The sequence below is a fragment of the Phascolarctos cinereus genome, unplaced genomic scaffold (assembly GCF_003287225.1).
Source record: "Phascolarctos cinereus isolate Bilbo 61053 unplaced genomic scaffold, phaCin_HiC Scaffold_9;HRSCAF=440, whole genome shotgun sequence".
Taxonomy (NCBI): Eukaryota; Metazoa; Chordata; class Mammalia; order Diprotodontia; family Phascolarctidae; genus Phascolarctos; species Phascolarctos cinereus.
In genome coordinates this window covers 225,403,054-225,424,945 of record NW_027556402.1, presented here as the reverse complement: position 1 = coordinate 225,424,945, position 21,892 = coordinate 225,403,054, and the positions used below count along the sequence as shown (strand labels likewise).

The following is a 21,892-nucleotide window of genomic DNA, read 5'->3' as shown; positions in this document are numbered from 1 at the left end:
TATTTATATATATATATATATATATATATATATATATATATATATATATATATATCATATATACTTGTGTGTTTGCATCTCCATGTGCAGATTTATACATATACATATATACACATAAAGACACAACTATTTCAGGTGGTCACTGATGAATAATGACATAAAATTGCCATATTTAAAAATATGTACTACTTATTAGAAGAGAGATTAAAAGCTGCATTCGGATTTTGTATGTTAGGTTTTGGGAGAAGCATGAACTAAATTCAAAATGATACAGTATTTTAAAACATGGTATAACAGATTTACATGGTGCTTAAAAATTGGCAAAGCATATTACACAGCTGATCTCATTTAAACCTCACAATAACCCAATGAGCCAAGCACTAATTATTTTTTACAACCATTTTTCAGATGAAGAAACTGAGGATTAAATAAGTTCACTGACTTGGCTATGATCACATGGTGAGAAAGCGTTAGGGGTGAAGTTTGAATGTAGGTCTTCCTAAATTCCAAGGCCGGAACTGTCTCCTCTCCTAAACCTATTTAACAGATACATTTAACCTATCAAACAGTCCCTCACAGGGCCCTACTTCCTAGTTGTTGTTTTTCAGTAGTATCCACTCTTTATGACCCCATTTGGGGTTTTCTTGGCTAAGATACAGGAATGGTTTGCCATTTCCTTCTCCAGATCATTTTACAGATGAGGAAACTGAGGCAAACAGGGTTAAGTGACTTACCCAGGATCACACAGCTTGTAAGACACTAGAATGACTAGCCTATGTCCTAGACTTTTTTTTTAACCAAACACTATCTTCAGCAATGAATAAACACTTAATAAAAATAGAGAATGAATTAATCCTCCTCATCCAGAGGGAAAACACATGATGTTTACTATCTTGGAAGATTTCAGAAGAAAAAGGTTGGGAAAACAAGAGTCTATTCACTAAGGAGAATGATGCAGCATTGTCCTGCAGTTAAAAGCACTGCTTGCATCACCCGTTCCTTGAGGTCACTCCAATATTTAGGGGTGTTTGGGGGTAAAATTGTTTCCAAATGGTTTCCCCCCAAGTTGAGTCATTTATGCCCATTAGCTGACAATTCTCCCTATTAGTCTGAATATAAGCAACCCCCCTGGACACTGGCCACATCTCAAAAATTGAATCATTTAATGATAATAATAAGAATGATATAAGATAATAATAAATATAAAATAAAATAAAAATAATGATAATGATAATAATAGCAGAAATCCAACTGAAAAATTATACCAAGTTCAGTGGGCACATACCAAGTATCTGCTGTGTGAAAGGTCAGGGTTAGTAGTTAGAGAGCCCACCTTGGAGTCAGGGAGACCCAAGTTCAAGTTTCACCTCTGATAAATACTGACTTCTAGATCTTGGGAATGTTGCTTAATCTCTCAATGCCCCAGGCAACTCTCCAAAACTTGATGTTACAAATTAGCTGCCAATCAGCATCCATGGAGGGAGCTTCCTCACCTGGAGTTCCCCATGACAAGAAAAAAAAGTGTAAGTAATTAGACATTAGAAATGCAAAGCTTGAAAAAGAGAGGATAGTCCCTGCCCTCAAGAGACTTATTTTTATGGGGGGGGGGAAGAATCAAACATGTCCATAGATAAATATAATATAAGGTAAGAAAAGGTGATGGATCTAGAGGGGACCTTAGAAGTCATACAGGCCAACCATTTCATTTTACAGATGAGGAAACTGAGTCTCAGAGGGGTTAGTGACTTTCCCAAAGTCACACATGTAACATGACAGGGGATCATAGAGGAAAGGCAGAAAGAGAAAGATTTGAACTGGTGTCCTGAGACTCCAGATCCAGTGTTCTTTCATGATGCACCCAGAAAATTTGAGAAGGAAGAGATCATTTTTAGCTGTGGGGAATCAGGGATAGGAGTGGCATCTGAACGAGGCCTTAAAGGGAGAGAATTATTTCAAAAAGGACAGATGAGCAGGGACTAAGGCAATTTGCTCCAGGAGTGGGGAGTAACATGGAAAATCATGGAGGGGAGAGAGTACAGGATGAGATTAGAACATCTCTAGCAGTCCAGTTGGCTGGAAGATACGATGTTTAGAGGAGAGCAGTGGGAAGTAAGGTTGGCAAGGCAGATTAGAGCCAGACTGTGACGGGCCTTCAAAGTCAATAGAGCATGCTCAGACCAGGCCTGTCACCTGTTCCTCCCAATGAGCTCAAGCTATGCTAACTCTGTCTCACATCCATCATGGAATCATACAGAATGAATGGGTCAGCATGTTGCCAAGGAGACACACTTGCTTAGGCCTCCATCTACGGAATAATGAACACCTGTCCCCTAGGAGACAAAGGGATCCCGAAGAAGGTGACTTGCATGGCAAATAATGGGACATGAAGGAAGGGTGCTAGTTCACATTAGACCAAGGACACTCATGCCTTCCTACTTCAACATATGTTGATTATGTACCTCCACTGTGCCCAAGGTATTATTCAAGAAGCTGGATGTGCAAAGGAAAAAAAAACTTAACAGGTCTACCCCTTGGAAGCTTGCAATCTAATGAGAGAGGATACAGTATGTGCTACAAAAATAAATATCATAGGAGGTAGAGTATGATAAAGGCAAAGACAAAGAGTTCTAGGGAAATGGATGAGGGAGAGAACCTTGGCATAGAGCCTTTTGTCTTGAAGCTTTGCAGGGCTCTGCTCCTGCCTAAATAAGTGGGTGTCTACAAGCTGTAATTAGGGAAAAGTGGCCAAAGTCATTGGGAAGTTGCCCTAGGGAGTGGAGAGAAGTAGGGTAAGGGCTGAGGCAGTGAGGGGAGGAGCTACCACTAAGAGATGGGGAAGGTGTGGGCCAACCAGTAACTTCATCTTCTCATTAATTATTCTTGCTAAGCAGGTACTCATCTCTGTTGTTGCTAAATATCTAGAAGACTGCAAGTAATGTATTCTGGGACAAAGGCCTGGTCACCCTGACCTAGTTACAGCTCTTGATGCCAGCTCCTATCCCCACCTCAACACACCAGTCTGGGTTCCCCAATGTCAACAGAATACCCTTCTGGCTCAACTTTCCCAAACTCAGGTTGACCAAGCCTCCCCATCTAAACTTTCCCCTCAATGCTTCTCTAGACCCAATCAAATATTCAAGTGGTCCTGAATTTGTGTGTTAATCCAGTGGTATACTGGGGCCTCTTGGACCATCACCTGGAAGCCAATTGTTAAATTTGCACCATTTATGCCTCAGAAATCAAAATGTGAGAAACAGTTCATTTGTATCCCCATTCTATTCCAGTCAGTATTAATCAGTTTGATATTTTACATAAATCATATAGGGATAATTAGATAAGATAGGTTCTTATAGTAAGTCTTTATGATGGACCTCAAACTTTAACGTAATCTTCACTACTTGTTTACAAAGTTATGAGGCTCACTTGTGCAACCACAAGAATGCTGACAAAGACATCTCCATCCTGTTTTGCTCAAATTCCATGTCCAAACCCAGCATGGATGGAATGCCTTGATTCTTTGAAAGTTCTCCAACTTCTTTTTGTACCTCTGGGCCACTCCCTCTTATCCAACATGAGCAGGTGACCATCTTACGACCACTTAATCAGTGGAGATGCCCCCTGCTTTGCCCAACCCGAAACCTCCCTGCTGACATACTATTTCTAACTGATGGATCATTTTTGGCCCTCAAAGCAAGGTCCGTCAACCTGTGGGATTCTGTATTTTGTGTAGCCCCTCTATAGTGTTCAAGTATCGAATCTGGTATCAAGCCTCATAAAAATGAGGCCCTGGAAGAAGGGGGCATCTCAGATCATGAGGAAGATCTGAGGTCCACTTCATTAGAGGCAACCCTTTAATAAAGTGCCATTTGCTCAGAGCTCTGTCTCAGTGGTTTTTCTTGTAGAATGGACATTTGTAATCCCCACAAGCAAATGCTACAAATCAAGGTTTGATTTATTTTGTTTTGCTCACTGTATGTTCCTAAATGTCTAGAATTAAGAAAGTGATGGACAAAATAATAATGCAGTTTAAACTCACAAGAGTGTCATGTTTTCATTTTTTTCTGGACAACAGGTTGTTAAACATTTAACAGCATACACCTGGTTAATATACTTGAAATGTGATTATAAAAGTCCTAAAGGAACCTAGTGGGGAATTTTCTGTAAAGGGAAAACCCCTTTTGTGCAAATGAATACTGTATCCATTGAGCCAGTCTAGACTGAGCTAAACTGGTTTTTTCACTATTCTCTAAACATGCTTTTCCTGTTTCATATACCTGTAATTTCTATTTCTTATAGCCTATCAAAATGCCAATTATCCTTCAGGGATCAGCTTAAATTCCACCTTCTCCATGAACATTATCCCTTTCCTCTCTCCCTGAAAATGATTTCTCTCTCTCTCCTGAACTCCTATCAGATTTCCTCACTGAGCCTATCATTATATGATTCATCACATACCGTCTCATTTGTCTTGAACTATTGAGTCTGTCTGATATTACTTTTCAAGTGGCTCTTCCTTGTCATCCCATCCAGATTATAAGCTCCTTGAAGGCAGGAGCCATATATGATACAGTTTTTTATATGCCTAACACCTCTAACAGTCCCTTGCACTTAGCAGAGACTCAACAAATAATCATTTTTTCTTCCCAAGTTTTATTTTATTCTTTTTTTTATTAACAGGCATTTATTTTCTCCTCCTCCCCACTATCAAAGTGAAAAAGAGAAGAAAAGCACTGTAATAAATATTTATCATCAAACAAAACTAATTTCTACGCTGGCCATGTGTGTGTTTCCTTCCACATCTGGAACCATCACCCCTCTGTCAGGCAATGAGCAGCATGATTCATCATTGGTGCAATGAATCATGATCGGTCATTGCATCGATCAGAATTCTTAAGTATTTCAGAGTTGCTTTTTTCTTATTACAAGTTTGTTGTTTTTATAAAAATTGTTCTCTAGGTTTTGCTCACTTCATTCTGCATCAGTTCGTATCTGTCTTCCCAGGTTTCTCTGAAACAGCCCTTTTATCATTCTGCCATTACATTAGTGCAGAATAATTTGTTCATCTCTTCCCTTGTTGATGGGAACCCACCCCTGCCACCTTAGTTTCCAGTTCTTTGCCACTACAAACAGAGCTGCTATAAATATATTTTGTAGGCATGGGGGTGAGGGGAAATATCAGAAAAGCCTCCTGCAGAAGGTGGAATTTGAGCTGAGTCTTAAAGGAAGCCAGGGAAGCCAGGAGGTGGAGATGAGGAGAAAGAATATTCCAGGCACAGGAGACAGGCAGTGAAAAGACCTGGAGTTGGAGATCTAGATTGAAGAAATGGAATGTCCTGTTTGAGGAATAAGAAGAAGACCAATGACGGTGGATCATGAAGTGATTAAAAGACTGGAAAGGTAGCTTCCAGATGCTTCAAATGCCAAATATTTGATCCTTCAGGTAATAGGGAGCCACTGGAAGATGGGATGACATGGCTTCACCTATGCTTTAAGAAGTTCACTTTGGCAACTCAGTGGAGGATGGCTTAGAACTGCAATCATCTGAGTATGAGGGTATGGGGGCCTGTACCACAGTGGCAACTGTGTGAATGAAGAGAAGGGAACTTATATGAAAGCTGGGAAGGTGGCTGTAAAACTTGGCAACAGATTGGGAGTGGAGAGTGTGAGCGAAGAGTCAAGGATGACACTGAGGTTATGAGTAGAACTAATTTTTTTTTAATTCTACTACCATCTTTACTGAAGAAAATTGAGTGGGTGCCTGTGGACTCATGACAAAGGGTATGGCTCCCCCAAGCTTGGGGGCAGAGACAGCTCCAGCAATGTAGCCTCGATTGTTATGACAAGTTGTAAAAATAAGAAAATGCATCAAATGGTTTATACCCCAGGATCCCTCACACCCTCAGGGGGGAAACGGACGAAATGACTTAAAAACATAGTAAGTCCAAGTAAGTGATCCATCACCTCCACAAATCCTTCCCTCCTGGCTTCTAATCTCATACAGATGTGGGGGGAATATTGGGGATTGGCTTCTGATACTTGGACCTTCCCTAAAGCAAAACAGAATTAAACATTTTTTTTACTTTCTGCCACCTACTGGTAAGTTGAGATGCTAAAACAGGGCTTTCGGTAATGCCCCCAACCAGCTCAGGTTGACTGCACTCTGTACTGGGTGCCCACTGTCTGTAGAAATTAAGAAATTCATCACTGGTTCTTGTACATGCAGAGTTTACTTAGCCAGCTACTTAGCTAGAAGAGGAGGCTTCTGTTATGTGGAAAAGTGAATTGAGGCTCCTCTTGCCAAAAAAAAAAAAACAACACCCTTGTCACCATCCCTGCCTGGTAGGCTTGGACACCAAGCAAACTTCCCCAGTTTTGGGTCCTCTTTACTCATGGTATGAAATATTCCATGGTATGGAATATTTTGGGTTGGAATTTCAGGGTTGTTGGCTATAGATACTGAGCTAGGGGTATGTGTGTGTGTGTGTGTGTGTGTGTGTGTGTGTGTGTGTGTGTGTGTTTGATTTTTATATCACACCAGACTCTGGCCAGAGCAACTGAGAACCTAGAAGCCCTTCTTGGTGTGATGTTAGAAGGCAGATATTTTTTGTTTCTGGACTGTGCCAAATGAACCTGAATATCAATTCATATCATGTCTGGAAAGAATTTAGAAACGTTGTTGGTTTTGTTTTGTTTTCTTTCTTTCTTTCTTTCTTTGGATAGGACTATAGAGAAAGGAATGAGCATTGGTTTGGGTTTGCCACCCTGAAATTGACAGCCAAAATAGAGAGCACTGGCTTTCAACTTCGATTATTGTCTAGGTTTGGTGGTTTTTTTTTTGTTTGGGTCTATATGCTTTTTATCAGCATTGATGTGAAAATGCCCACTACCAATTCATATTGGCAACTCATAGGGAAACTTGTAGCCTTTGAAAATTTCCTGGGGCACTAAATGGTTATATGACTCATTCATGGTCATGCAGCTCATGTGTGTCAAATGCTGGACTTCAATCCAGCTATTGTTGACTAGAAGGCTGGTCCACTACCATTTATTCCATAATATTGCTCTTACTACAGATGCCGAATCCAACCATCATCAGCTGGAACCAGCCCTTATAAAACAAGCTCTTGGAAAAATTCTTATCTCCATCCACTCCCTCCCTGATGAACCCTGCTCAAAACTTCTACCTACCATGGTCCTCCATTTTGTCTTTTTTCAGAAAAGCTGAACATCACTTCAAAGAGTTGATTTAGATTGGAGGTGGGGGATGGCCCAATGAAAAAGAGATCAAAGACATTCAGCCTCATTCTGCCATAGCTTAGTAGACCCTCAAGTTTATGACTTCAGATTAATCACTCTTTAAAAAGAGTACCTGTGAATGTGAAACTTGAATCCTGAAGAAAGCAAATGAGAAAAGCTTTGGAAATGTAGTTGAGTCACTAGACACAAAGGTGTCATTTATACCAAGGCAGGAAAATAGCGGCAAAGGGAGCCGGCAAAGATCAAAAAGCTGAAGGTAGCTTGGACATATGGCAAAGAGTGAAGGCCATCTGGAAAAGTGGGTTTTTGCAGGGAGGGAAAAAATGCTGAAAAGGGAATGGGGATTTTTTTTAAGTAGAGTTAAGTAGCCATATGAATGATAGACCAATAAATAGGCTTGGAACTTAGGCGACAGCAGAGTGGATGATTCATCTAGTAATGAATGTAGCTACGAGGGAGGTCAAACGAGATTTATTTTGGAAGATTCTTATGGCTTGAGAATGGACTTTTTATTCAAAAACATCATAGACAAGTGAGAAAAGCAGTAGATTGGGAGTCAAAGAGACTTGGCTTGAGCCTTCTCTTGTGGGACTTTAGGAAAATCTGGGTCTTGGTTTGTTCTTATGTAAAATGAAGCGTTAGGTGGCCTCTAAAGTGTCGATCCTAGGAAGTCTGGGTGCCTCTTGTTTGGAATGTCCTTTGCAAGTTGCTGGCAGAGTCCAAGGGACAGACCTTGAGATATAATAATAATAATAATAACAAGAAGAAGAAGAAGAAGAAGAAGAAGAAGAAGAAGAAGAAGAGGAATTTATATGGTACTTGAAGATTTGCAAAACACTTTACAAATATCTCATTTTATCCTTACAACAACCCTAGGAGGTAGATGCTATTATTATACCCATCTTAGAATTGAGGAAACTGAAGCAAACACAGGTCTAATGACTTATCCAGGGTCAAACAACTAGTAAGTATCCGAGGTTATATTTGAACTCAGGTCTTCCGGAATCCAAATCCAGTATTCTCTCTACTGTACCACCTAGGTGCTTCTATGTAAGCTCCTGGAGGGCAGGGGCTGTTTCATTTCTGTGCCTAGAATGGTGCTAGGTACCCAGTAAGAACTTAATACATGCTTGTTGACCACTTAATATTTCCTCTTCTGATTTATTCCTGGCTACAGGACAGAGCTGTAGGAAGGGATAATAGAGAGAGAGTGCACTGGAGCTTGAGGACCCTCCCTCCTGCTCATGTTAGCTATATGAGCATGGGCAAGTTGCTTCAATTTTCAGGGCCTCAGTTTCCTCCTTGATAAATGGAGGAACACACTTGAAGTCTGAGACAGTGCCTACAGAGCTGGCCTATGGCTCAGGAAGAACTGGATTCAAATCCCACATAGGACACATATTTCTGTGCAGTTCTTGGCAAGTCGCCTAAAGTCTCAGTGGCCTAAGTATTGCTCTGCAATGATAAATTCCAAAAAAGATGCAAGTCTACATTGAGAAGAGTTTTTTTTTACTAGGAGCTCCCTGTACTAAAGAAATCAAATGCCTGGTAAAATATTATTATTAATAATAATTTAGTAATACTTTATTACAATATTACATTATAGTGAATAGTACAATAGAATGTTATAATAATTACATCATAACAGCCCTGTGAGGTAGGCGCTATTGTTATTCCCATTTAAAGTTATTAATTACCAATAATAACATGCTATAGTGATGCTATATTAATAATTATCGTATAGCATGTCAACATTATTATAACATAAATAATATGCAATATATTAATATCATATAATACTTCAATATAACATGTAGATAATATTAATGATGATGATAATACCTGCTTCACTTGTCTCACTTTGCAAATCCATCCATAGGTGGAGAAGGACGCATTCTACATACCATGATTTGAGGGGTATTGACAATTCAAGTAACATCTAGCATTAGAAAGAATGCTGGATTTGGTGTCATAGAATGTGGGTTCAAATCCTGGCTCTGATAGCATAAACTGCATGACATTGGGAAAAACAACCTCTCAAGGCCTGTTTCCTCATTTATAAAATAAAGAAAATAGATTCAATGACCTCTAAGATACATCCAATGGTCAGGAAGGTGGTGCAGTGGATAAAGCGCTGGGCCTGAAATCAGGAAGACTCATTTTCATGAGTTCAAATCTGGCCTCAGACACTTCCTAGCTGTATGAGCCTAGGCAAGTCACTTAACCTTGTTTGCCTCAGTTTCCTCATCTGTAAAATGAGCTGGAGGAGGAAATGGCAAACCATTCCTGTATCTTTGCCAAGAAAACCCCATGTGGGGTCACAACTGAAATGACTCAATGACCACAACAAAAGATCCCTCCAGCTCCCAATCTATGATACCATCATTTTCTCTGCTTCCATTTTAACTTCTGACCAGCCTGTCTCAGTGTCTGCAGGTGCCACTGTTCGAGACACTCCCTCACTTATTCTGGTAAAGGGGCTATCTTCTCAAATCTTCTGTTGAGCTGGTTCCAGTCACAGCCATGGCTGAATAGCAGGCACAGTTCGAGCTGTTCGTCAAGGCCGGCAGTGATGGTGCCAAGATTGGGAACTGCCCCTTCTCCAAAAGACTTTTCATGGTGCTCTGGCTTAAGGGTGTCACCTTCAATGTCACCACTGTAGACACCAAGAGGAGAACAGAGACAGTACAGAAGTTGTGTCCTGGAGGTCAGCTCCCCTTTTTACCGTATGGCACTGAAATATACATGGACAGTAACAAGATTGAAGAGTTTTTGGAGGAGGTGCTGAGTCTCCCTAGGTACCCCAAGTTGGCAGCTGAGAACCCTGAATCCAACACAGCTGGACTAGATGTCTTGGCCAAATTTTCTGCCTACATCAAGAATTCAAACCCAGCACTCAATGCCAACTTGGAAAAGGGGCTGTTGAAAGCCCTGAAGGTTCTTGACAACTATCTGACATCACCACTGCCTGAGGAGATTGATGAGACAAGTGAAGAAGATGAAGGTGTTTCCCACAGAAAGTTTCTGGATGGTGATGAGCTTACATTGGCTGATTGCAACCTACTGCCCAAGCTCCACATTGTACAGGTTGTATGTAAGAAATATCAGGGATTTTCTATCCCAGAGGAGTTTTGAGGGGTGCAAAGATACCTGCGAAATGCTCATGCCAGAGAGGAATTTGCCTGTACCTGTCCAGATGCTGAGGAGATAGAGCTGGCCTACAAGCTAGTAGCCAAAGCCCTACAGTAGCCATGGACAGAGCTTCTTTCCTCCTCTACCCTGCTACTTCTTTCACAAATGGCTTGATAAGGCCAATGAACACATTTCAAGATGGCCACTGAGCATAGAATTTTGAAATAAAGTACAGAAGGGCAGGGAAAGTTGTTGGGGAGCAGGGTGGGGAGGAAAATGAGTGGGATTTTTTTGGAAAGGAATAGGATGAAAATATTTCAATAATAAAACAGTTAAAATACAAAAAAAATCTTCTGTTGAAATGAATTGGGAGAAGAAGAGGTATGGTATATAAGACACTAGGGTCAGAGGAGGAAGGAAGGGATGGTAGGGAGGCCCTAGGCAACATGAGGCCACTGGGTACCTTGAGGTTGGGGATGTGGGTACCACCCAGGACCCCAAAGAGAGGCTTGGCCTGCTTTACAGATTTGCCTAAGCTTAAGCGGCTAGGTGGTTCTGGGTCTGGAGTCAAGAAGGCCTGAGTTCAAATCCAGCTTCAGACATTAGCTGTATGGCTCTGACCAAATAATTTAACTTCTGTCTGCCTCAATTTCTTCATCTGTAAAATGAAATATGGTTTGCAATTTTTTTTTCTTAGGCAATTGGGGCTAAGTGACTTGCCCAGGGTCACACAGCTAGTAAGTGTCAAGTGTTTGGTCTGAGGCTGGATTTGAACTCAGGTCCTCCTGACTTCAAAGCCAGTGCTCTATCCACTGTGCCACCCAGCTGCCCCTATGGTTTGCAAATCTTAAAGAATTATATAAATGCTAGCTATTATTATTGCTGTCTGCAAAGCAATATTCAAATGTCGGTAAAGAAAACTAAACTGAGATGCTTTTATCTGCATAACAATTCTATCTCATATTATGCAGACACTGAGGTCATAGATTCAGTGATTTATACATTTTTGGATTTGAAAGAGACCCCAGGTTCATTTAGTCTTCCCCGTACCTGAGTAAGAATTCCCTCTACAACATTTCAGATTAGTTGTTCATTCTCTGTTTGAAAGCCACAAGAGAGAAAAGATTCACTCCCTTCCCAAGGCAGCCCAATCCACCTTGGGACATCTTTACATTAGAGGGACAAGGACATGTAGATGGGAAGTAATTAATTCTTTTTGCCAGCTGAATACTGTATTGACCTTGTTTTATTATCTGTTGCCTGGATTCTGCCTCATTGTGGGCACCTGAAAGCTAAATCAATGATCAAGGTACTCTGGGTCAACATCTATTCAAAACCATAGCTCATGATGCTTCTTTTTGTCCAGACCCAAGCAAAAGCATTTAATTACACAGAATAACAAAGTAAACAACAAAGAAAAATATCTCTCCATCTTCCTAATATAAACAAAGCCAAACTCTCCCACAGATCCCCGTACCATCTACAGAAAAGGAAATATACAAAACCCAGGGTTGTGTCCCAGACAGAATACCTTTTTTTTTCAGTCACCATGGCTGCTGGCTGCTAATGATATCATCTGCTGATCTATTGGGGAGCAAGCTGCCAATGTCATCTACTGGCCTCCTTTCTTTGCTGCTTTATCCACTAAGTTATTATTGTTATCCACTGAATTGCAGCTTTTCAGCAGTCACTTCCCTTCAAAGAAATGTTTCCAATTATAATGTAAACTAGTCCATAGCCTCAGGGTTATTATAGCATTTCTGTGAATCAGATCCATTGACTGCACCCAGTCAACACTACAGATTCCCTCAATCTAAATCTGTCTTTCAAGTACTTTGCTTCTCCACCAGGAAAATTCTCCCCCTCCACACATACACACTTGATAGGTGATTTAAGGTGAGTAAATCCCTTTCAACTTTTATTGTACCTCTAACAGAGAGCACCCACAGGGCTTCATTTAGCGAAACTATAGGGATAGGAGAGAACTGGTAACTTCTGTCCTGAATTCTTGTGGCTACACACAAATTGCTGTTCTCCCAGACATCTATATGTGATGTGAGAGGAGAGAAAGCTGGCAAAATATTTTCCATAAACTGGTAAATATTTGGAACTATTAATCATTTCACTTCTAACATTTATACCGACAACATCTAGCTAACTGACCTTCCAAACATAGCTTAGAACCTGGGTGAGTTCATTAATATTGTCAGATTTACAAATGGGGAAAATGATCAAAAGAAAATGACTCAGTCCTTTTGGGATAGAGGCCCAAGGAATTATTAATATTTAACAGTAGTATCTAAAAAGAATGTATGATCCTATCTGTCTGGGGATGATTTTATAATCTACGGAAGTCAATTCATACATAGAATTAAATGCCACACAATCTGTTCTAGGAATTGATAATAAAGTTATATCTGTATCAATTATTTGATCATTAAAATTATAATACTAACTCACATTTCTTTCAAATATCAACACATGTGCCACCTCTTCCATGAAGTCTTCCTTGATCATTTTTTGGGCAAAAGTAATAAATTTCCTGGAATTTCTCATAGCACTTTGCTGGTCTCTCTTTTGTCCCCACCACATATTTATTTGTGTAAATGTCATACCCTCTCCTCTTAGGCTATAAATGCCAAGAGGGCAGATACTGAGCATTTTTTATCTTTGCATAGCACCAGGCAGAGTGCTCTGCATACAGCAAGTGCTTAATAAATGTTTGTTGACTTGGATTTACAGAGTACTTTAGAGTTTCCAAAAAGGCTATTACCACAACAATCCTGTAATGTAGGTAGTGTACTTATCTCCATTTTATTGGGGCTCAAAGATGAGGCTCAAAGAGATGAGACTATTTACTCAATCTCTTGCCTCCAGGTCCATAGTTCTTTCTAATGAATATTAGAAGGCACTGGGGTAAGCTTGGCAAAGGATGTATTTGTTTTGTATTTGTTTTCTCCCAAAGTAGTGCATCAATGCCTTGAAAATATGGATTTGTTTCATTCTTTGTACTTATATCTTTAGTGTCTATGTACCTGGTATATAGAGAGCTTAATACATGTTTGTTGATCAATTGATTTTACTAGTAATCTGTGTGTGTGTGTGTGTGTGTGTGTGCGTGTGTATATAATTTCCTCTATTTGACTGTAAGCTCCATGGGACAGCTAGGTGGTGCAGTGGATAGAGCACTGTGCCTGGAGCTAGGAAGACTCATCCTCCTGAGTTCTAATGTAACCTCAGACACAAGCCGTGTGACCCTGGGCAAGTCACTTAACCTTGTTTGCCTCAGTATCTTCACCTGTAAAATAAGCTGGAGAAGGAAGTGGCAAACCACTCCACTGTTTTTGTGAAGAAAACCCCAAATGGGGTCACAAAGAGTCAGAAATGACTCAGCAACAACCCGCAGAGGCAGAGGCAATACAGATCTTTCTCTGTATTCTTCCCACTGCACCAGCACAATGCCTTCCAAAGTGGGTGTTTCACACACACATACACACACATACACACACATATACATATATTTTTAAAAGTAAACAAATAAAATTTACAGGTGTTTTTAAAATGTCAAAATAGCTGAGCAAAATTTGTGTAGGAGACCAGTAAGAAAAAAAAAACTAGAAAAAGGGAAGCCAGGAATCCTGAAATAACAGAACTGAAAGGGACTTCTGAGAACTTCTGGTCCAGCTAGTTCATGGATCCACTTTGCAACACCCCTTGTAAGTGGTCATCCAGTCTTCCTTTGAACAACTCCAGGGATGGGATCCTTACTTCTCAGAAAGTAGGAGGAAATAAGGAAAAAGGAAGAGCTGGCTTGAAGTCAATCCAGTTATAAACATGCTGATCAAAGCTAAGATTTCCCCTGATGCTACCAGAGAAGCCAGGTGGGAGGCGCATGGCTGCCTTTAATCTGACTTTGGACATTACAACCAGGTAGAGATACTTAAGACTCCACCCTCTGCTTCTCCCCAGACCTAGGGGAAAGGGGTGGTGATAATGCTCCTTAGGAGAAGCAATGAGACATACTGGGTAGTGGGTCAGCCTTGGGGTCAGGAAGAGCTGGGTTAAAGTCCTACCCTGGATACACACTGGCTGTATGACGCAGGGCAAAGCACCAAACCTCTCAGTACCCCCAGACAGCTCTCTCTGAGACAGTAGGTTACAGATTAATTGCCAATCTGGAATGGTGAAGGGAGTTCCTGCACCAAGTATTATCTACACTGCTGAAATCAGAGGTACATACCAATATATAGATACAAATAATATTATAATACAAAGTAATATAATATAAACTATAATTAATATAACAATAATTTTATATCTAAAATTAATAATATTGTAATGTTATATAAATATATTTATTTAAATTATAGATGCATATATAACTATATAATTAAAACAAATAAATTCATATATTATCTGTTACATGTATATAGAGAGAAATACATATGTACATATACACATGGTATCCTAAAAGTCTTAGAGAAGTTTTCATTTATTAAAGCTTAAACATTTGTGTGTGTATACATATGTGTGTTTGTGTGTATAAATGTTCCATAAGTTTTGAGGCCAACTCAACACCTTAAGTATATATTCATTCAACATCCATGAATTATTAAGCACCTATTACATCTGGAGTACTGTGCCCATTGCTAAGGTAGCTGTAAAGTTTAGATAAGACATAGAGTTCAGACTTTCTTTTTTTCCATCTTTATCACCATCACCTTTTTAGCAGGTACCCAGTTGATTATTGAAGAATAAGCCAGCATTTGGATAGGCTGAGATGAGACATGGGCATTACAAGTAGGGGAAAGAGCATTAAGTATAGGTGGGATAAAGAATATATGTTATTTGTAATAACATACAATAATCATATATAATATGATAGATATGATATATCATATGTAGCCCAAGGTATGCCTGGGGAAGGGTTATCCCTGGGCTAAATTTTGTAAAGAAGAATGACTAATATACCATTTCCACCCCATCTCGCTCCCATACCCTCTTTCATCTTCTCCACTATCCAAATCTTATCTGTCCTTCAAAACCCAGTTCAAGTCCTGCAGGAAGAGTTCAAAACTCCTTCACCCCAGCTAGCTTTCTCTCCTCTAAATTCCCATAGCTCTTACTTTTGCACCACCTTTGGCATTTAACACCCACAACCTTTCCACATCTCTTAGAGCAATGGTGTCAAACTCAAATAGAAATGGGAGCCACTGAGCCTTATATAAAGATCCCTGCCCTCTACGTACTGACTTAGAAAATGGAATGTTAACATTATCTATGTTCTATCATATTTTTATTTATTTTGTTAAATATTTCCCAGTTGCATTTTCATTTGGTTCCTTCTGAACTTATGGAATGTTGTGGGCTGGGTAGCCTGTAGTTTTGAAACTGGAATGGATCCTAGAGGTTATCCAGTCTAACCCTTTCATTTTAACAGAAGAGGAAACCAGGTGAAAAGAAAAGAGATATGCTCAAGGCAACATGGCATAGCCAAACCCTGGTACTCTGGTTCCAAATCCAGTATTCTATCCACTACCTCTTCTACATGATTGTATTGTTTAACTTTTCATGTGAGTAGTATGATATTCCCAACTAGGTTCTAAGTTCTCTGAGAACAAAGACCAGGTCCTAAATCTGTGCATGCTTTGCCAAGCCTACCCCCAATGCCTTGTACACAACAGGAGGGGGCTCCCAGTAACTATTTATGGAAAAGATGAAAAGTCTGTATCTCCTGCCTTTCAGGTACTTATAGTCAGAAACCAGAAGTTTACAAAATTGCCTGGGTGAGGCCAGCTTTGCCTTGTTTGCTTCAGATGGAGAATAGCCAGCATTGCACTATGGGATGAAGAGAAAGAAGGAAGTTCTTGGAGAATCTACCGTCCCATAAAGGAAGAATGGCAAAGTGGATATAGGGCTAGACTGGAGTCAGGAAGACCTGTGTTCAAATGCCCCTCTTTTCCCCCCAATTTTTTAACATTTTTATTTTAAGTTTCGAGTTCCAAATTCTATCCTTCCCTCCATCCCCTCTCCCCTCCCTGAGATTGTAAGTAAGCAGATATAGGTATACATGTGTAATTATGTAAAACACTTCCCTATCAGTCATTTTGTAAAAGAAGACTCGAACAAAAGAAAAAAAATGAAAGAAAGAGAAAAATAGTATGCTTCAGTCTGTATTCAGCCGATATCAGTTCTTTTTCTGGAGGTGGATAGTACGCTTCATCATTAGTCCTATGGGATTGTCTTGGATCATTGTATTGCTGAGAAGAGCTAAGTCATTCGCAATCGAACAATTTTGTTGTTACTATGTACAATGTTCTCCTGGTTCTGTTCACTTCACTGTGCATCAGTTCATATAAGTCTTTCCAGGTTTTTCTGAAACCATCCTGCTTGTCATTTCTTATAGCACAACAATATTCCATTATAATCATATATCACAGCTTGTTTAGCCATTCCCCCAATTGATGAGCATCCCTTTGTCAAATCTCCCTATTACTAGCCTCTTAGCCTCAGTTTTCTCATCGGCAAGATGCGGGGTTTGAACTTAAATGGACTCTAAAGTCTTCCAGCTCCAGATCTATGATTCTCTGATGGGCCCTCTTGACACCTTCTTAATGGAGGGTGAGAATTGATTCATCAACTAGCAGAAGGAAGCACCTGGCCAAAGACATTTAGCTTCTTTTGGATTCAGTAACACCAGAAGGCTCCCCAATCATCCTGCTCTCATTGGAATTGCATGACCTCAGTGTGTAAGGATGAGGAAGCCTCCCAGAGGGGTGGGAGACCCTAGGCAATTTGGGCTAGCCATTGGGCTACCCATCCAGCCCTTCAACCACTCCTTTCTTCCCTCTCCTCCCTGCTTCTGGAGCTTCGGAAGCAGAATCCATAAGGAGTTCTTGTCAGTAGCTCTGGGAAGCTATAAATCTTCTCAACATAGAGCCAGGTTGAGAGAAGGGGGTCTCCTAGAAAGAATATAAATGTTGGGGTTGTAGGTTGGGGTCCCTTCCTTTTGTTCACTAAAGCTGTTTCCAGAAGGTAGAAATGGACTGTTCTCTGGTCTCACACTTTCATGGCCCTTGAAAATCAATTAAGCGAGTAAGTTGCCTTCATCCTGAAGAAACTGAACTTTTTTTTTAGATTTAGAGCTGAAAATCAACCGATTAGTAGACTGTATTGCATGCCTGCTATGTGCCAGTCATGGTGCAAAGTACTGAGGATACAAAGACAAAGGCAAAACAGTAACTGACTTCAGGGAGCTTATAGTCTATTGGGCAGGGACCTTAGAAGTGAACTAGCCCAACTTCCTCATTCTATAGAGGAGGAAACTAGGAAACTGAGTTGAGAAGGGGAGGGGGTCCTTATTAAGTGGGAGAGCCAAAATTCAACCCCAAATTCCCCAGTTGCTAAAGTGACTAACCATGTTTTGATTTTCATCTTATTTCTTTCCTTCCTTCCCTCCCTCCTTTTCTTCTTTTTTCCTTCTTCCCTCCCATCTTCCCTCCTTCCTCCTTTCTCTCCTTTCTCCCTTTCCCTTTTCCTTTCCTTCCTTCCTTCCCTCCTACTCTTCTTTCCCTCCCTCCTTCTTTTCCCCCTCTCTCCTTCCCTGCCTTCTCTCCCTTCCTTCTTTCCCTTTCTTGAAATTAACATTTTGTTGATGCCTTTTTTATAGCACAATCATTTCCAGATATAACTCCTCCTAGCCCCCCATATATTAATGCAAAGTCTTCCCTAGTGGCAAAGAAAAGTAGTTAAGGAAAACTAACCAATATATCTGATGATATAGACAAAATCCTGTCCCAATAATCCCCACCTCTCAAAAGAAAGGAGGAAGATATATTTCCTTGTTTCTTCTCTGGGCCAAGATAGGCTATTGCTGTTGAATCGTATCCAATTCTTTGTGATTTCATGGACACACCAATATTTTCCATGGGGTTTTCTTGGCAAAGATACTGGAATGGTTTTTACCATTTTCTTCTTCAGAGATTAAATGACTGTCCCAGGGTCACACAGGTAGTGAGTGTCTGAGGATAGATTTGGACTCAAGTCTTCCTGACTCCAAGCCCAGTGCTGTATCCACTAGCCATCTAGCTGCCTCTTGGGCAGTTGGAACTACACAACATTTGGCTTTGTTTGTTTGTTGTTGTTATTGTTGTTATAGTTATTGTGGCTTTATGGCTATTTTGCTTACTTCACTCTGCATCACTTCTCTCAAGACTTCCAATGCTTCTCTGGGAGGAGGAGGTGAATCTTGAAAAGCAATGGTCTGATGAATGTTTTCCATTTCTCAATTCCTCCCTTCCCAGCAGTGATGAAGATTTAATATCTCCTCCGAAACAGCAAAGCACGGATGGTAACCCTATCATACATTCTTCCAGCCCATTTAAAATGTGAAAGCACTTAAGCATCCATTTTCTCATTTGCATGTTTGCTATATGTCCACTGAATGTTCTTCAAAAGACAAGCATTCTAAGCTCCAGGTAAGGCTAAGAATATCCTTAGATATAGAGATAAAGATTACAGATCAGTAATCCAAGGCCCAGTTGACTCAGCAAAGGTTGTATATCAAGGCAGACACTAGAACCTGGGACTTTGGACTCCCAATCCCCCCCTTTTTTTTTCCAGTCTAAATACCACCAAAGCAAGTCATTGCCCAGATCTCGACATCAGGTTTCCTTGAAGGATCGAAACTTAGTGTGATAATCTTCATTTCTCCTATTCTTCCTTTCTAGCTCTTGTGTCTCCATATTGTTCATGCGGACTTTTGCCTCAATCTCTTCTCCAGCATTTCTGTTTATTAGGATTGTTTCACACATCAGGCTCACATTGACCCTGGCTTTCTCCCTAATTGAACCCAACTACTAAGCCGTCTTTTACAATAAGCACTTCTTCATAATAATTTCCTGGATCCATAAAACAGCTTTTAGAGAGGGCTTCACTGTATTTAAGGAAGACATTAATAGAGTGCCACAAAAGGAAGCTTGCTGACATATGACTTTTTGAATAATTTACTTTAAATAAATTAACACTAGAATTTACATTTACCTTTTAAAGTCCAATTTACTGGAGCCAACCTAAGGATACGTGCTCTCTGGAGATGGAAATAATGAGAAACACCAAGCCTAGTTTGGCTGGCTTGATTGTAACCCAAATGATGAAGTGGCTACATTTCCTGAGAAATTTCACAGAGACATCATGCCCACACATCTATCCTTGCTCCCTCCCCCCGCTAAAAAAACAAAAAACAAACCAAAGAAACCTGAGGGTATCCCTTCAAATATCTCCCCAGTTCTCCAGCTTCTCTCTACTTCCAGATATCAAGTCGGATGCCCCAGATGTGTGTGTGTGTGTGGGGAAGAAACCCCAAACAATTTGGGCTGATTGATAACTCTTCACCAATGAGTACATCCTGCCTCTCTTGTGTGGGAAAGGGGTGGTCAGGTTTATAAGGTGGGATAGTCAAACTGGGACCCTCCAGCACCTTAAAATACCTACATGATTTATCCCTCCCTTTCAACTAGCAGCTTACCAGACAGCCTCATCGGCACTGAAGGATTTCTGAGCACATGTGGTTTTAACATATGGAGCCAAGACAAGCCCCCCAAATGGTTTCTCCTTGCCTGCCACTCAGAACACAGGGTGGGCCAAATTTCTACGGGAGACTGGGAACCAGGAGCCATAGCCACCACTCTCAGCCAGAGCTTGTTCCTTGACTTTTTCTTCTCATCTGATTCTCCCAGTTACTCCCCCCGCCATTTCTTCTCCTCAACTATCTGCTTTCACTAACCCCTGATGAATAGGGACCTTTATTTTCCAGGGCTCATCCCAATGAGCTCAGCATCTATGAAAGCATCAACAACTAACTTGGATCTTTTCTATGGAAGGGCAATGGTCAGAGCACCATCTTCCAGTGCAGGGACCCATTGGGAGCTGGAAATGAAGCATGGGGCAGTAGAAAGCACCCTGGATCCAAACCCAGAGGACCCAGGTTCAAGTCCTGACTGTCCTATTTATCACCTGTATTACTTTGAGCAAGTCCTTAGCCTCTATGGGTCTCAGTTTCCTCATCTGTAAAAGGAGGGAGGTGAGTTGAAGTCCAAGGTCCCTTCCAGCTCAAGATCTATGACCCCATAATCTCCCTTCCCCTTATTTGGATGGGGGTAGCCATCTTAATCAATTCCTTCCTCCACTGCAGGGGTTTCAGAGGGACCCTCACTCTCACCTTGGGCAGCTGGTCCAGTGAACGTTTTCACAGAGAGCCTAAGGTCTCTGTGATGTTCTCCAGAGCCCAAAGCACTTTTGATGTGCCGAATGGGGAATAAGAATGTCCACCAGGTGCAACTCATTTGGGAAGCAAAAATCTAAACCAGGTTCTTTCTTTCTTTTTAGACTAAGATCTGACAAGGAGACATGGGGGTGACTGTACTGTGAACCTCCTTCCCTCCCCCATTCTGGGGGTGTCTCTGGAAAGGAGGGCCAAAGAGGAGTGATTCCCTGGGAGATCTCTCTCTCTCTCTCTCTCTCTCTCTCTCTCTCTCTCTCTCTCTCTCTCTCTCTCTCTCTCTCTCTCTCTCTCTCTCAGACACACACACACACACACACACACACTCTACAGCCACACTTTCTCCCACAGCTCCTTGGATAGCTGCTGTGCTCAGGGGTCTCCCAGGACCCCAGGGGAAGCACGCGTAACCACGCCTCAGCTCCTACGTCTCTGTGGACAGCTCCCCTGGGACTCCGTCCCTATCGGTTTGGATGCCTTCTCCACCGTGAGGCCTCTGGTTTGGTTCCCTCGCCTTCCTGACACCGATACAAGGGAAGTGTTTCCATTCGCCAAATGCTCCCTCATGTGGTTTCCCAGTACTAACACTGAAACATTTATATGTCCTCCACCGCGGCAGCTGTGTGCCGGGAAATGAGCCACGATCCGGCGAGGGGGCCTCCCGCTGGCCGCTGACCCCAGCAGACAAGCCGGCTGGCTGCTTGACACCAAATGTGGGCTAATTTCATTAGTGCATTAGCCCTTTCGCCGGGAGCTGGCTCGCAGCTCCGAGTGAGGATGAATAGGGAGGCCCGGGAGAGAGCTGGGGTCAGCTCTCGGAAGAGGGGAGGGCTGGGCTCCAGGCCCGGGGATTTGCAAGAGAAGCAGCGCAGACGATGTTCAGATAGGGGATAGAGCTTTGTTTTCAAGGGGACGGGGGCCTACCAGGTGAGAAAACTCCCTCTACAAGGGCAGGTTGGCACCTTCTCTACCCCATCTAGTCTTAGAGAGCTGTCTAGAGCCCTGGGAGGTTAAGGGAATTGGCCAGTCACACAGCCAGTATGTGTCAGACAAGATACTTGAATCCAGGTTTTCCTCTCCATTTAATATGCTGTATCACTTTCTCTCCTTTAAATATGTTTAGGCCATCTAAAAGGTACAGAAGTGCCAGCAGGAACATATTCTCTCTCTCTCTCTCTCTCTCTCTCTCTCTCTCTCTCTCTCTCTCTCTCTCTCTCTCTCTCT

The 21,892-nt window shown here is 41.3% G+C and overlaps 1 pseudogene; it reads left to right on the top strand.

Moving 5' to 3' along the window:
* Window positions 1-9,768: 9,768 nt before the first annotated feature.
* Window positions 9,769-10,658, top strand: LOC110202024 (chloride intracellular channel protein 1 pseudogene; annotated as a pseudogene).
* Window positions 10,659-21,892: the final 11,234 nt, after the last annotated feature.